The 13,231-nt window shown below is 41.4% G+C and overlaps 1 protein-coding gene and 1 long non-coding RNA gene across 4 annotated transcripts in view; one reads left to right on the top strand and one right to left on the bottom strand.

Annotated features, from left to right (window-relative positions):
- Positions 1–13,231, top strand: part of LOC124306730 (kin of IRRE-like protein 1) — a 139,316-nt gene that overhangs the window by 24,449 nt on the left and 101,636 nt on the right. For all 3 annotated transcript variants that reach the window (XM_046767680.1, XM_046767681.1, XM_046767678.1), the window contains exon 2: positions 3,490–3,730. The gene's annotated coding sequence lies outside the window, so the exon portion shown is untranslated. The remainder of the gene's footprint in view (positions 1–3,489; positions 3,731–13,231) is intronic.
- Positions 10,447–12,536, bottom strand: LOC124306741 (uncharacterized). Its single transcript, XR_006908670.1, has 3 exons — positions 12,395–12,536; positions 11,360–11,409; positions 10,447–10,627 (listed from the first exon to the last, which is right to left on the bottom strand). It is a non-coding gene; the product is annotated as an uncharacterized LOC124306741 (long non-coding RNA).

The raw sequence follows: 13,231 nt of genomic DNA, 5'->3' as shown, positions 1-13,231 counted from the left end.
CTTCGTATTGCTTGATGGTCAGGGTTTCCCTTTTCCCTCTCTCTGATTGACTTGATGAATCCTTCAAATTTTCTACTTTCTTTTTCTACTTTCACCCTTACAAAATATCTGTACTAATTTAAGAAGGATTGAATATTCAACGAAAATTTGTACCGTCGACGAAAGAGAAGAATCGAAGCTGTAAGGAAATAAATAAAATGGAAATCTCAGTAAAGGATCTTTCCTAAGAAAAAAAGAAAGCAAATATTCCATTCGTTAGTCTTCAAATTTAGTTAATAAGTCCTGACAGCCGGTGGCGCGACAGGGCGGGACTTGCGGAAAACAAAAGAGACGACTCGTCGTTTTTGTTTCGAATCCTTTTGTTAACTGTCTCCTAGGACAAGCTAATACTAGCAAGGACGACAATACCGGGGCATCGAGCCGCGCCGCTTCGTCCCTGCAGGGTGGTGGATATTCCCTCTTCTGCTCTCGTCTCTTCTCTTCTCCGCTCTTCTCTTCTCTTCGGTTCGTTTCGCGGGCATTCCTACACGTGAAATAACCCCTGCAGGGGCTCGGTAATCGTCTTTGTGATTTCCTCGCGTGTCGAGGGTATGCGCCAGTATTATTTTCAGCGGAAGAGAATTAAACGCGGCGTCCTGGGCGTGACAAAGTTCGCAATGAACACCCCTTTACATCCCCTACCCCCACCTGTTTCCCTATCTCCGTACGCGCAAAATTAGAACGAGCTAAAATCTGTACGCGCACGTATGCTTCCTACAAACAGCGCTCGGAACAACGTCGCTCTCTCCGGATATATGTATACATATATTGAGGTGTCCGTTATTTCGGGCATTTTGAAACTTTTTCGAATACCCCCCCCCCAAATATGTTCATAGCAAGGATAAAAAAAATCCCCTGTAAGTATAAAAAATTTTCGGATAAATACATCCAATCTCAAAACTCTCTTATATTTTATAATATTATAATTTTCATAAATTTTTATAAAACTATAACACACGGAATACGTTCGCTCATCCCAAAGTTTTTTTGTTCCTACGTTTAGTTGGAAGTACAAACATTGTTCCCAAGCATGAAATTGATTTTACAGTCCATTTCCGTTCAGGAAGTGAAAAAGAAAATAGTAAAAAATCATGGAAAATCTCGATATATTTTTACATTAAAATCTCAATCGCCCAACGGCACGTTTTAATTTTATCCGAAAATTTTTTAATTTACAGGGAGTTTTTTTTTTCTATAATATCAACATATTTTTACGTGTAATTGGAAAAATTCCAAAATGACTAAAATCACGGACACCCTAGCATACCTACATATTATATATTATAAACACATCCGTGTGTGAATAAAACTTCAATTTCCGTGGTTTTCCTCATCTTCGGCTACTTAATGTGTTCGAAATATCAAGTATAAAAGCAACTAAAGGATTCAACGTTACAGAAGTGATTATCCCGTAAACGTGCGAAAATATTCTGACCCTTTTTTTCTCGTCTCTAACACTCTTTTTCTCTTAGTCCCCTTTTTTTTCTCCTTTATTTCGACAACGCCAGGTGACAATTCACTGCTTTTAAACAAGATTTGCGAACTCTCTTCACGTCCCTTCAAAACCAGGCCTCGGTCTACGCTTGTGTTCGTAAACTTGACGGTACACGCAGGTGTATAAGGTGTAGGTGCAGGGGATACTCTCTCTCTCTCTCTCTCTCTCTCTCTCTCTCTCTCTCTCTCTCTCTCTCCCCGTCTCTCCTCGGGCCAATCTCGTATGTGCATATCGGAGAAAAGGCGCGAGCTGGCTGTGTGCCGGGGGTTGGTTTTTCCCCTGTGTAAACTGCGTGTATTTCATATGCGGGGTCGCCCTATTGTTCGACCCCCTTGCCCCCCACCCCCTTCGCCCCGAGACCGTAAAACTAAAAAGGGTGCTTTGGAATTTTACCGCCTTTTTTTTGCACGATATTACAACGGCTCGTCCCGACGCCACGACCCTTTCTCCATTTTTCCCTTTCCCCCTTCCTCTTTTCACTTTCCCACTTCACCACTCTCCATGAAGCCTCTTCCAGACCGCTTGACACTTTATTCTTCGAATCGGTGCTCCTCGCTTACCGAGCTGTAACCGTACTCACGACGTGCGAAACAAACGCGGGATGCACTCGGCTTCTCGTAATTGTTCCTTCGACGATTACATTGGCGACGATTACCAAGGGTTCTTGGGAATGAAGGTGAAGGGAAGCGATTTTTTTCGCCACATTTTCGTTCGCTGAGAAAGTAAAAAAATTAACGGAACCGAGAGTGCAGGCGGTATGCCGATAGGCCATCATTTCGCACGCTCTATTATTTCACCTAGCTACTATATATAATTTATGCGGACGTCCGAATTAGCTTTTCCTCGACCGTTTCCACCCTTAGGTCGAGTTTAAATTCACAACTGTGTCTCTACTCGTCCCTTGCTATCGCAATAATTTTTCAGTCGCTTTCATCGCCGCGCGTGGAACAGCTGTAGATATATATGCATAATTAAATCGTTATCGTCCACGGTGATCGCTGCAGGCACGTAGAGAGAGAGAGAGAGAAAGAGAGAGAAAGAGAGAGAGAGAGAGAGAGAGAGAGAGAGAGAGAGAGAGAAAGGGGGGAAAATTCTCGGTTGATTATTAATCTCCGGTAATTGAAAGTGTTTTTTTCTTTTTGTTTTGTTTCTAAATTTTTTATCAATCTCTCGAATTTCTCTCCCACGTCTTAATTATCCTCACCATCAGGTATTTCAAACCCGAGTGAATCTAAGCCATCGGCTTTATACTTACATGTATGTACGTATTGTAGATGCGTACGCCTCGCGCCAGTTTGTTAATCTCACGATTTTCCAACCGCGGATTCTCGTCGTCGTTTAAATACGCTCTTTATCCGTGCAGAATTTAGGGGTAGGAATCAGAGGAGCGGAGAGACCTTTACCTTCACCCTCGCCCTTCGTTTTTATTCGACCTACCCCAAATACCGTCTGTATTTTTCCCCGGTGCTCTGGAAATATACAGATGTAAGATATATTATACAGGGAAAAGATTTTTCCCAAACTATACGAGACTGCCTGTAGGGTACGTACCGAAGTTAAGAGACGACGACTACGCTTTCTCCGTATGGGGGATGCACTTTGTCCGGCTGACCCGGTATTTGTTTCCCAGAGATTTATAAGTTTACTCGTTGCCGTGGCAACTTTTTATTTTCTGTAGATTCTATTTTTTTTTTTTTTCCACCCCGCCAAAGATCCTGTTCCCAACTCTTGTTCGTCTTCTTCTTCTTCCTCTTGTTCTCTGCGAGGCACGAGCAGAACGAACTCCGCAGGCGCCCTCCACTTCAGCCTCTGACCCCTTTTACCGTACACTTAATCGGCCCTTTGCTTGGAACGCTGCCAAAAAATGTCCTCCCCTCTCCTTCTCTCACCCCTAAAAATCATCTCGACGAAGGAATTTAACAATATTTTTACCACTCGCATTTTCTCATTTTCAGTTTCCGGATGTCCCAGCGCTCCGCTCGTCGCTCTAACCCAGTATTCAGTTGCTGCAGTTCTCGTCGGCCTGTTTCACATTCCGCGTACGCGTATGTTGGATTTTCATTAGACAACTCCGGGAATCCAGGACTGTGCAAACATCACACCTACTTACCAACTTGAGATTTGCGAGCTCGATTATTTCGCGGGCACGCGACTCTTTTCATCAGCGGTAAAACCAGCTGTTCAGCGAATCGGAGGGTGAGTTTTTAAATCTGATCATTCCGCGTGCCTCTGACCTTTTCACCTACCGGTGAAACTGTTTTCGAGTATGGAACTGGTTAATTTTTGCACCAGCGTGAATTATTTCCGCCAGTCCCGATGTTCGAGTGATTTAGTATCACGCGTGTGCGTATAAATGAATAAATTAGAAAATAAAGTCTGGCCTTTCGTCCCTCTCCTTCCACGAACGCCGGATAACCAGAATTAAACCGGAAGTCATGCGTGGCGGGGGGATTACCCTCCTCGCTTTTCGTGTGTGTGTCACTGTGAAACTCTAATGCTGAAGATTAGTGGCTCTTGTAAATATTACAGCTCGTGCCATGAAATTTTGGAGAGCCCTCTAGTTTCTATGCATAGAATATAATCTGGGGGACCCTTTATCACGTTACGCGTTTCACGAGTTACACCAGCTATAACACACGCCGCGTTACACGTTCCTCTCCCTAACTTTTCGACGCGTGTGCATTTCAACACCGGTGTTTACGTTCGTAGGTAACGATCCTCCCTTCTGGGCTTGAAATATGTCACTGCAGCTGGTTATCGATCGCGAAGAAAAACCCGCCTATCATCTAACTTTGTTACAGAGAGCGCGTAGCTTATACATTTTTCATTAATTTTCTCTATCTCAGTTTGTATCGTTGTTGTTGTTGTTGTGGCTGCTGTTGTTCTTTTTTTATTCTTCTTCCGCCACTTGATCTTGATTCACTTTCTATTTCTCTGTACGCTCCGAGGCATCAATGTTTCAAAAGTTCAATATTGGTTGAGGCGAGGAGGGAAGGAAAGTCCAGATCGGTCCATTGCTCATCATCGTTCCAATTGCGAGGCAGAAGTTGTTCAATCCTAACGTCTATAGACAATGAACTGGCATCGCGGGAGCTTTTGACAGTTCGCAAATACGGGGAGAATCCCCGTTTCGCTTCGGTTGACGAGCCGCGTAAAAAGAGGGAAACGCGAGAAGGGAAAATCCGATTCGCTCGGTTGTTCGTTTAAAGGCTTAATCCTTCTATACCGGATTGCACATAGTCAGTAGAAGGAATTCCGAGAGGGACGAATGAAAAAATCGTATAAAAGAGAAACAGATCTTTCCCTTCTTCATTCTTGGTATACGTATCTCTTGCTTTTATTCCCTGTATAGAGATTTAACCTATCGATGAATAATCGTTAGATTTTCCTAATCGTGTTTTATTTACGGATTTGTTGACCAGTGTTTTTAAAACTATGAGTACCGTGAATTATCGGTCGATTAATATTCGAATCGTTTATTTAACGAATATCGGTGTCGAGTGAACGGTGAAACGATGAATCACGATGACAACAGACGTGAGAATACAACAATGGGGGAGTATCTGTGTTACATGTATGTGTGCGTTATATAACGCATACATGTATCTGTACATTATATTTGTCATCGACAATTTATGAGTTTGAAAAAGTTTTTGGCCTGTCCTTTACACATTGACTGGAAAGTTAAGCTCCCGAGTACAGGCGAAGTAATTCTTAAGTTATATCTGGCTTCAAAACTTCCAGAGAGATTACCGCTAAGATGTATTATGTAGATACATTTTAAAGATTGTAGGCGTACTGTTTCAAGAGTTGGACGAGAAGAAGAAGAAGAAGAAAGAAAATAAAAGTTGACCAAAAGTACGAGGAAAAAGAAAACCACCTCGGGTCGAACATCATTAGTTTTTTGTTTCGTTTTTTTTTTTATTTATTTATTTATTTATTTTTCCGACAACCAAAGTCGGTCACTTCTTTTCTCCGCTCTTATTATATAATATTAATAGAAAACTAAGAATACGTTACTTCGAATTATACATGTCAGTTGTATTTTCCGACGGTTAAACACGCGTCTAACGTCTACGTATACATCGTGATATCGTTATAAAACGATTAAGGTATACGCCTAACCTGATTTTCCCGAATGAAATCCACATCCACTGTATAAATTGGCTTTGCAATCTTCGTTCTACGCATACGTGTAGGTATATTTATACCTATATGTATACGTATACCACGCGGCTGCGTCGTGATCTCGGCGTTAATTCGATTTCTCGCTACACACGCAAAATATACACACGTTCATGTACATGTACATGTCGCATGTATTCGTACACCGACGTACATACATATACATATATATATATACATATACATCGGAGAATAATATTTTCCTTGGTCCTAAAGCCGCAGCCTCGAGAGTTTCCACGACGATTTAAAGTTTCTCGTTGGGTAATCTCACCCTGGGTCGTGCCTTGGTAAACCTAGAGATTGAAGTGACTGCGCTGCAAAAGGGACGAAAAGGTGGAGGTGGTGGTAGGAGAGGGGGGGGGGGGATTCACCCTGCCCGTACTCAGCTCAGCTCCTTACAGGAAAAGATCTAGAGCCTTCTCGCCAGTATACATGTATATTATATACCATGTACTAAAATGAAACTGAAATTTAAACCAATTTCATTTCCGCACCCCCTGTATATAGCAGTACCCGTTTCACGGGCCCTTTGCCCTCCCCGCACCCCACTCGTCTAGGTAATATTTTTCGAATTGACCGAGCGTCTGTTATTACTCTGGTTGAACGCAATGAACGCAATGAACGCAACGAACGCAGGTGTAAAGGTTACATCCCTCGTCACCGAGGCGACCTCGAGTTTCCACGAGTTTCCCTCGCCGCCTCTCCCATCGTCCAACTCGGCGGGTGTTTCATCGCCTGAGTAATATTTCCTCGCTACAAATGAATGGTAATTTACTCTGGCGCTCGTTTTAACACCGCGCGCGCACTCGTTCTTGTGTCTATATACGTTATACGCTATACGGTATGTGCAGTGTGCGAACCCTTCCACCCTGCATCCCGCTTCTGTATTTTCTCGACGGGTTATATCACCTACTCGAGTACCATTATACCGCAGACTAGGTGCAGAGTTATTATTCTCGTTCTACCTACTCGTCCACCCTTACGCGCGTTACGTATTATCCAACACAGTGCTTAGATTTCGAACTGATGCCCATGTACGGAGTTACGAACCCTTACGCGTTATTGTAGGTACCTACCGACCTATCGTTTTGTTACAACTTTAACTTTTAACTCGCTCGCGCGGTCCCTGCCGTACCAATTAGCTATGATAATCGGACTAAACAGTCGCGTCGACTTGATACACACTCGGACGAACATACGAAGCACGTAAGGTAGGAATAACGTGGAGTAACGATTGTTGCCCCGCAAGGATACAGGCATTGATCTTAATTCTGGTTCCACACGGTGGGGAAAACAAACGTGAATTATAAAGATATTCGAGAATCATCTTTTTACAAAAGCCTTCGTTTGACCTGAATAAAATTTTTAGGGGGTGCCACGGCGGAAAATCGCAAATTATTTTTGTCTGAAACAACCTAATATACATATATATGAAGCTTATAGCAGTGGGTACAGGGTGAGCGTTATTTCGACGTTGGTGCCTGAATTTTTATTTTTTCCTTGTTTTTTTTTGGGAGGTATAAGGAAAATTCGAGTCAGCTTAAGTTGTCGTTGGCCGACAAACGCGGAACGAAAGGAAGGGAGGTAGGTGGAGGTACAAAAGGTTCAATATCAATTTCCCCTTCTCATCTGGCGTGTATATATTATACATATAGGTATATATTATAGTGGTTTGCGGTATCGCTGCTCGATGTGAAAAAAGCAAAGTGGAAAACATCCCTGGGTGGCCAGCCGTCTTCGCGTCTGGTCCACATCCTTCGCTCTCCTCTTCTCCTTGTTCGTTTTCATTCTCGACTTCGTCTTTCTTCTTTTCTTGTTCCTCGATCCTATACCCTTTCCCTTTTCCCTTTTCCCTTTTCCTTTTTCGGAGCACCTTGTAGAGCCGGATTGTTATACGGACGAGTATTTCGCAAACCGCCCCATTGGCGTTGTCAGTGAAGCATGCCGCTGACCCGTGTGGTATCGACCAACGCCAGTGACTCGAGTCCTCGACTGCCTCGACTGCTATTTCCACCCTCGACACTCCCACGCGGGAAACTGACGTATGTATACACGGCCTACAGGATATTTGACCAACTGCAAAAGACCACTGAACGATTCCATGTTTATACCCCCTTGCGTCCCTGTGGCTATACGCAAACATCCGCAACTTACATGCCTACATATTTCCTTCACGTCACGGTATATTTACGACTCTTCGTTTCGTTTTACTTATTTACTCATTTACCTTTTCTTTTTCTTCTTATACCTCTCTCGATAAAACGTTGCAGCTAACGCCTCGCGACTGCGGGTCAAAGGATTCGGTGGGGAGGAATAAAACAATTCATCACATGCCTATCGAAACACATCCCGTGGGCATTGATTGACCGTTTGAGGAAGAATATTGAACGTGCGGAGCAAGAGAGACTGAAAGGATCACTCTCGTGCTGAATTGTTTTGAAAAAAGACACAAAAAAAAAATTGATAAGCGAGTTATTTTATACGCAAAATCTGAGGGTAAAGTCAATTATCGTTGTACCAACTCGCCGAATAGGATCGCGAGATTTACCTGTATAATATTTTCATTTGATCGTAGCTCGGACGCAGCTTGAGAAAGGGAAAAAGAAAATATGCCGCTTTCTATCCTGTATGTATTTATACAATAGGTGTAGTATAAAATTCTCTTTTATCGGGGCTGGAATCCCGCGCGCGATCTCTGCAGAGCCTCGACGAGTCGGCGGAAAGAAGGCCGGCCAAGGAATGCTGGGTATGGGGGTGCGGGAAAAACAAGACGTGGCGGGATTTCAAAGCGATATCAAATACGCGGTATAACCGACTCGGCGTATCGTTGGTAATAGAGCTCTGACAACGAATGGAGACGTATTCCCGACGTGTATGCTTCACGTGACTTGGGTTACGCCCTGGCTTCCTTCCAAATCAAACTTTCAAATATTACGAAAAAATAAATCCTTCTCCTACCGCACATCCACATATATATATATATATATACGTATATATGGTTGTGTTTAAATAAATAAATGATAAAAACAAAAAGAAAAATAAAAAAAAAAGGGAAGGAAGCAAGGATATGCACGGTAACTAAAAAAATATAATTCCCCCCTCGGCGATGATCTGCCTCTCTTGAAAATTATACTTGTTTCATCCGAGCGCGTTACAAACATCCCCGAGGCTAGGGCATGCGGGTGTATTTTATACGCAACGAAAATACAACAGCTGGAGGTGAATGGTATTTGAAGAATAATATAATCACGTTTTCCTCGTGGGCGAAAATTCTCGTTATATTTTTAACTCTTTTGCATCATTGCTTTGGATTATATTGTGAAAGATGACGCGTTTACATGTGCTGTGACTGTATTGACGACGATTAGCTGCCTTGCGATAATCGAGGTGCACGGGGGTGAGAATACAAGGTATGCTAAGAAAAAATGCGTCGTTCCTCATAGAGAGAAACCGACCGCCTCGCGTGCGTTTGCAGCTCGCGTTAGTAACTCGAGTCTCGTCGTTCAGGACGAAAACACAATAAACGAATGTTTACCCTTAGCGTGTTACTTAATGTTTATAAAGGGTTTTTTCCCCGTTTAAAACGGCTCGGAACCGTAACACGAAGCCCTAATTACACAACCAGCTCTATAAAACTGTAGTGCTTCGTTCTACTTTCGACCGTAGGTACACGATACGCACGCGGTCTTCTCAACCCAGAAATCGTGAACGTTTTTCAATTTTTATTAGCACAGAATTCGATCGGTGTCTGATAACTGCGAGGTTCTTCTCCATTCGGGTTGTGGAATCAGCTTTACGTTTTTCAAAGCTCGCATACCGATCCTGCAGCTGCCGCCAGTCCCAAAAAGGCCCCGTGAGACCCTCCCCAGACGCAACCCTGTAGTCAAGTTGAACATTTCACTTTTTCAGAGGGTTACCAGACCGCTGGGATAGGAAAAGAAACATTTCTATGTGACGGGGGCGCTGTGGTGCTGAGGAAAACCGAGGTTACCTATACATGCATACGTATGGTATGGGAATGGCTTTTTCCCTTTCTTTCAAGCGTCTCGAGTACATATGCGAGCAATGGTTTACCGCCGGTTACCTTCGAGTACGGGAGAAACTTTCGGAGGCGAAACAAGACTTTGGTGTGTTTTTTTTTTTTTGGGGCTTTTCACCCAATTTTTAACCCCCTGCCCACGTCGCGATGCCGTAAGAAAAAGAAATTGGCACTTTCTGATATTAGGCTTGTTGGTACTTTTGAGTTCTCGTAATGGCAGGCGAAGAAATTGAGCACGAAAAATCCTAAAACATGTCGTACGTGTGCGAGACATTTTCTGGAGTGAAAGTGTGGTTGACCGAAGAAATTAATTTACCGTGAATAAAAAACTAAGCTCTTCCTTGAATCGTAAGAGCCTTTGATAGATTTCCCCACTTGTGATATGTACCTTATTCGATTACAAAGTAATTATGTGGATATCGAATAGGGATTGAGCAGTTAAACGTAGAGGAAAAATGAGATCAGGTAAGAAATCGAGAATCAAGTTTAAACGAAGATCATCGTCGGAAATGGAGATGATTTTAGAGATGCCGTATGGATTTCTGTGGCCACAAAAACGGTGATAGGCTGACGGAGCTTAAGATAATCGAAAATTGCGTACCATTTGTAGCATAAAAATTTTAGCGAGACGGTAATAACCGGTTATCGATGCCGTGTATGGTGAGGTTGGAAATGACGTTGAGGTGTATAGACAGTGAATATTTATTCGTTATCAATAATAAATGACGCGAGTAAGCAAAAAATTTCAACAAAAACACACATTATATTCTAAGGTATCCTGGCCTGGGTGATATGTCATCGTTGGAAAGTTTTCATTTCCTCGACGTTTCCGGTTGTCTTTGGGTTTGATGTGAGACCAGAAGTCCCAGCTGAAACATCACACCATCTTTAGTTTGAATAACTGGTGCCTATCCACACACCTGCGTCTCTGTTTATCAGTGCTGATAACATCCTAGACAAACAAACATGAAACTCGCCTGTCGAGTTTCCATAATTTTTGTCATGCATACGTTACATACGTTTAATTTCAAAATTCTCGTACACGTGCATAGCTAAGAGCACAAACAGACACTAATTGAAAAAGTTTTTATCACGCTGTACGGGCACGCCAATTCCTTCACGTTCGAAAATATAATATGCTGATTTTCGGGCATCTGGTTTGTCCTAACAAACTGTTGTTCGATGCTAAACAGTTTTTGATCAAGTGCTGATGAGATGAATAGCCAAAGCGATAAAAGGCATTGTAAAAGAAAAAATGCTTTGAACATAAGCTTGCAATATTCCGCATGCAATGCATACGAAAATCTAAAGTAAAATATAAGAATAACTTGAAACGAAATTATAAAATTTGTCAGTATGTAAAAAGATAATATCGATCCATGGAATTGAATCGGTGATGCAAAACGAGGCTAATATTCAGGAGCGTTAGGCATCGAGGATGTGATGACAAAGCACTTTTCACAATAGTCAAAGTGCCCGAACGATCGCGAAGAAAAATTGTTAAACTAAGAACGGTTGACTTTCACCCGCGTAACAGATGTAAGAAGACAAAATTACAACATGAGCAAAAAGAGTTAGGGATTGAAGTCGGCTTAACTCACCGTTGGACTACTCATTCGATCCATCACCTTCCACCAACCCGTCCACAACACTGAAATGACGTCAAAAATCAAACTGTTAAGGGAGTAATATCAGCCAGATTTAAATAGGGGTAACTTTAACTTCAGGCGACCATACCAGCGGGATTTACCATAAAAAAAGAACGAAAAAAATTTCCGTATTACCTTAGAACTTGCTCTTTTATGTGTAACAAATTAAAAATTATTCGATAAATTTTACTATGAAAGCGAAATTATTAAAAAAAGTCATTAAGCTGGTAGACTTCCCTCTTAATAATTTTCAACGTATAAGAAGTCTCGATTTCCTTGATATTGAAAGCTCTCGGGGTCCACTCGAGTAATTAGTTTACAATAAAACTTGGCAGCGGACCATTATTTCATTTTTCAATTGAAATACAGAGCGTTGCGATTTGCGGAGAATTAAATGATCATTTAGATTATTCATATTTTGCTGCATTAGCTACCAGGAATAATAGAGTTACGTGAGTTCGAACGGAGAAAAACTATCTATTAAAAAGTTGGAAAACCGATATTCAAAATCATGCGCGGATTTGGCACACTTTTTGAAGAATTCACAAGGCTCTTTGCGACGAAGCATTCCAAATCATATCACTCAACGGCCATTTTCGTAAGAATTATTTTATGTTATCAAACGGAGGAGAAATTAATTGAAGTTCAAAAATGCTGTACCGAACATGTTTCATCGTTTTTCTTTTGTTTTTTTTTTATTTGTATTGGAATGCATAATATAATTGAAAAAATACAGTTCACCACAAATACACAGTAAAAAGCACTAAGTTATAGAAACTAATGGTAGAACATTTCTTCAATCGACGCCACGTGATTTTTCAGTAACTACTGTTCATTGGTCGAAAAAAAAAAAAAAAAAAACAAGAATAAAATACGGGGTCTGGTGAAATTTGATCTTGTTTTACCAGTTCAATTTTCATGAAAATCATTTACTCTAGGTGCGTGTCCTCTTATTGTCAAGATAAAATTAAATTGGATATTACTTACAGTTGAAGCAATGAATCACGCATTTTATCCGTGTTTAGCTGTCCCAGTTCCAGGGAGAGGATGGCCAGACATACCAAGAACATGATCAATTTCCCCATGTCTGTTTTCGGAGTTTGATTCGGAACTGATGTCTATGACCGCGGTTTTTATACTCCTACCTTCGCAGTGGCGTGTGCAGAAACGAGACGTGCGTAAAGATATATTTGACAAGTGACGGGCATAGTCAAATATTGCCTGTCGATACGTTTGCCGATGAATTTTACAATTCGACAGTATTTGAACAGCATTGGTGTCAATCATTTTTGAAATATTAAAATTCTCTAATCGTTGAATTGCGTATCACAAGAAATTTCCCTACCTTGGAGCTCGTTTGACCTTAGAAACTTAATCTTTTCCACGTGCAACGCAACGCGAATATCACAATCCCATCATATTATTTTTGGTACGGAAGTTTCTCATGATTGATTTTGCTGAAAGTAAACTTTGAAACTAAATGACTCAATTTAAAAAAATCTACCACAATACGTGGCTAAAAATCTTGAATCGTAAATTGAATGTTGAAAAAATTGCTTATTCTCATGGTTATGGACTTTTCGATTACAAATATTGCCTTTGGATTTTGAACACTAAGGTGGCTGACCACAAATGTTTATTATTTAAACACTTCGAAGCCGCAAAACCGTCCTCAATTCAAAATATTGTAGAATATATTGACGTATTTTAGATCTTTTCAAAAATATGTTTTTGTTCTGTAAGTGGTTTCAAAATTTTTTAAATTCTATTTCATACTGGCGATGAAGGACGCGTGGGGGATCATCGAAAAATTCGGTGCATCAG

The sequence above is a fragment of the Neodiprion virginianus genome, chromosome 6 (assembly GCF_021901495.1).
Source record: "Neodiprion virginianus isolate iyNeoVirg1 chromosome 6, iyNeoVirg1.1, whole genome shotgun sequence".
Taxonomy (NCBI): domain Eukaryota; kingdom Metazoa; phylum Arthropoda; class Insecta; order Hymenoptera; family Diprionidae; genus Neodiprion; species Neodiprion virginianus.
Note: the sequence above shows the minus strand (reverse complement) of the source record. Positions and strands in the feature narration are given on the sequence as shown.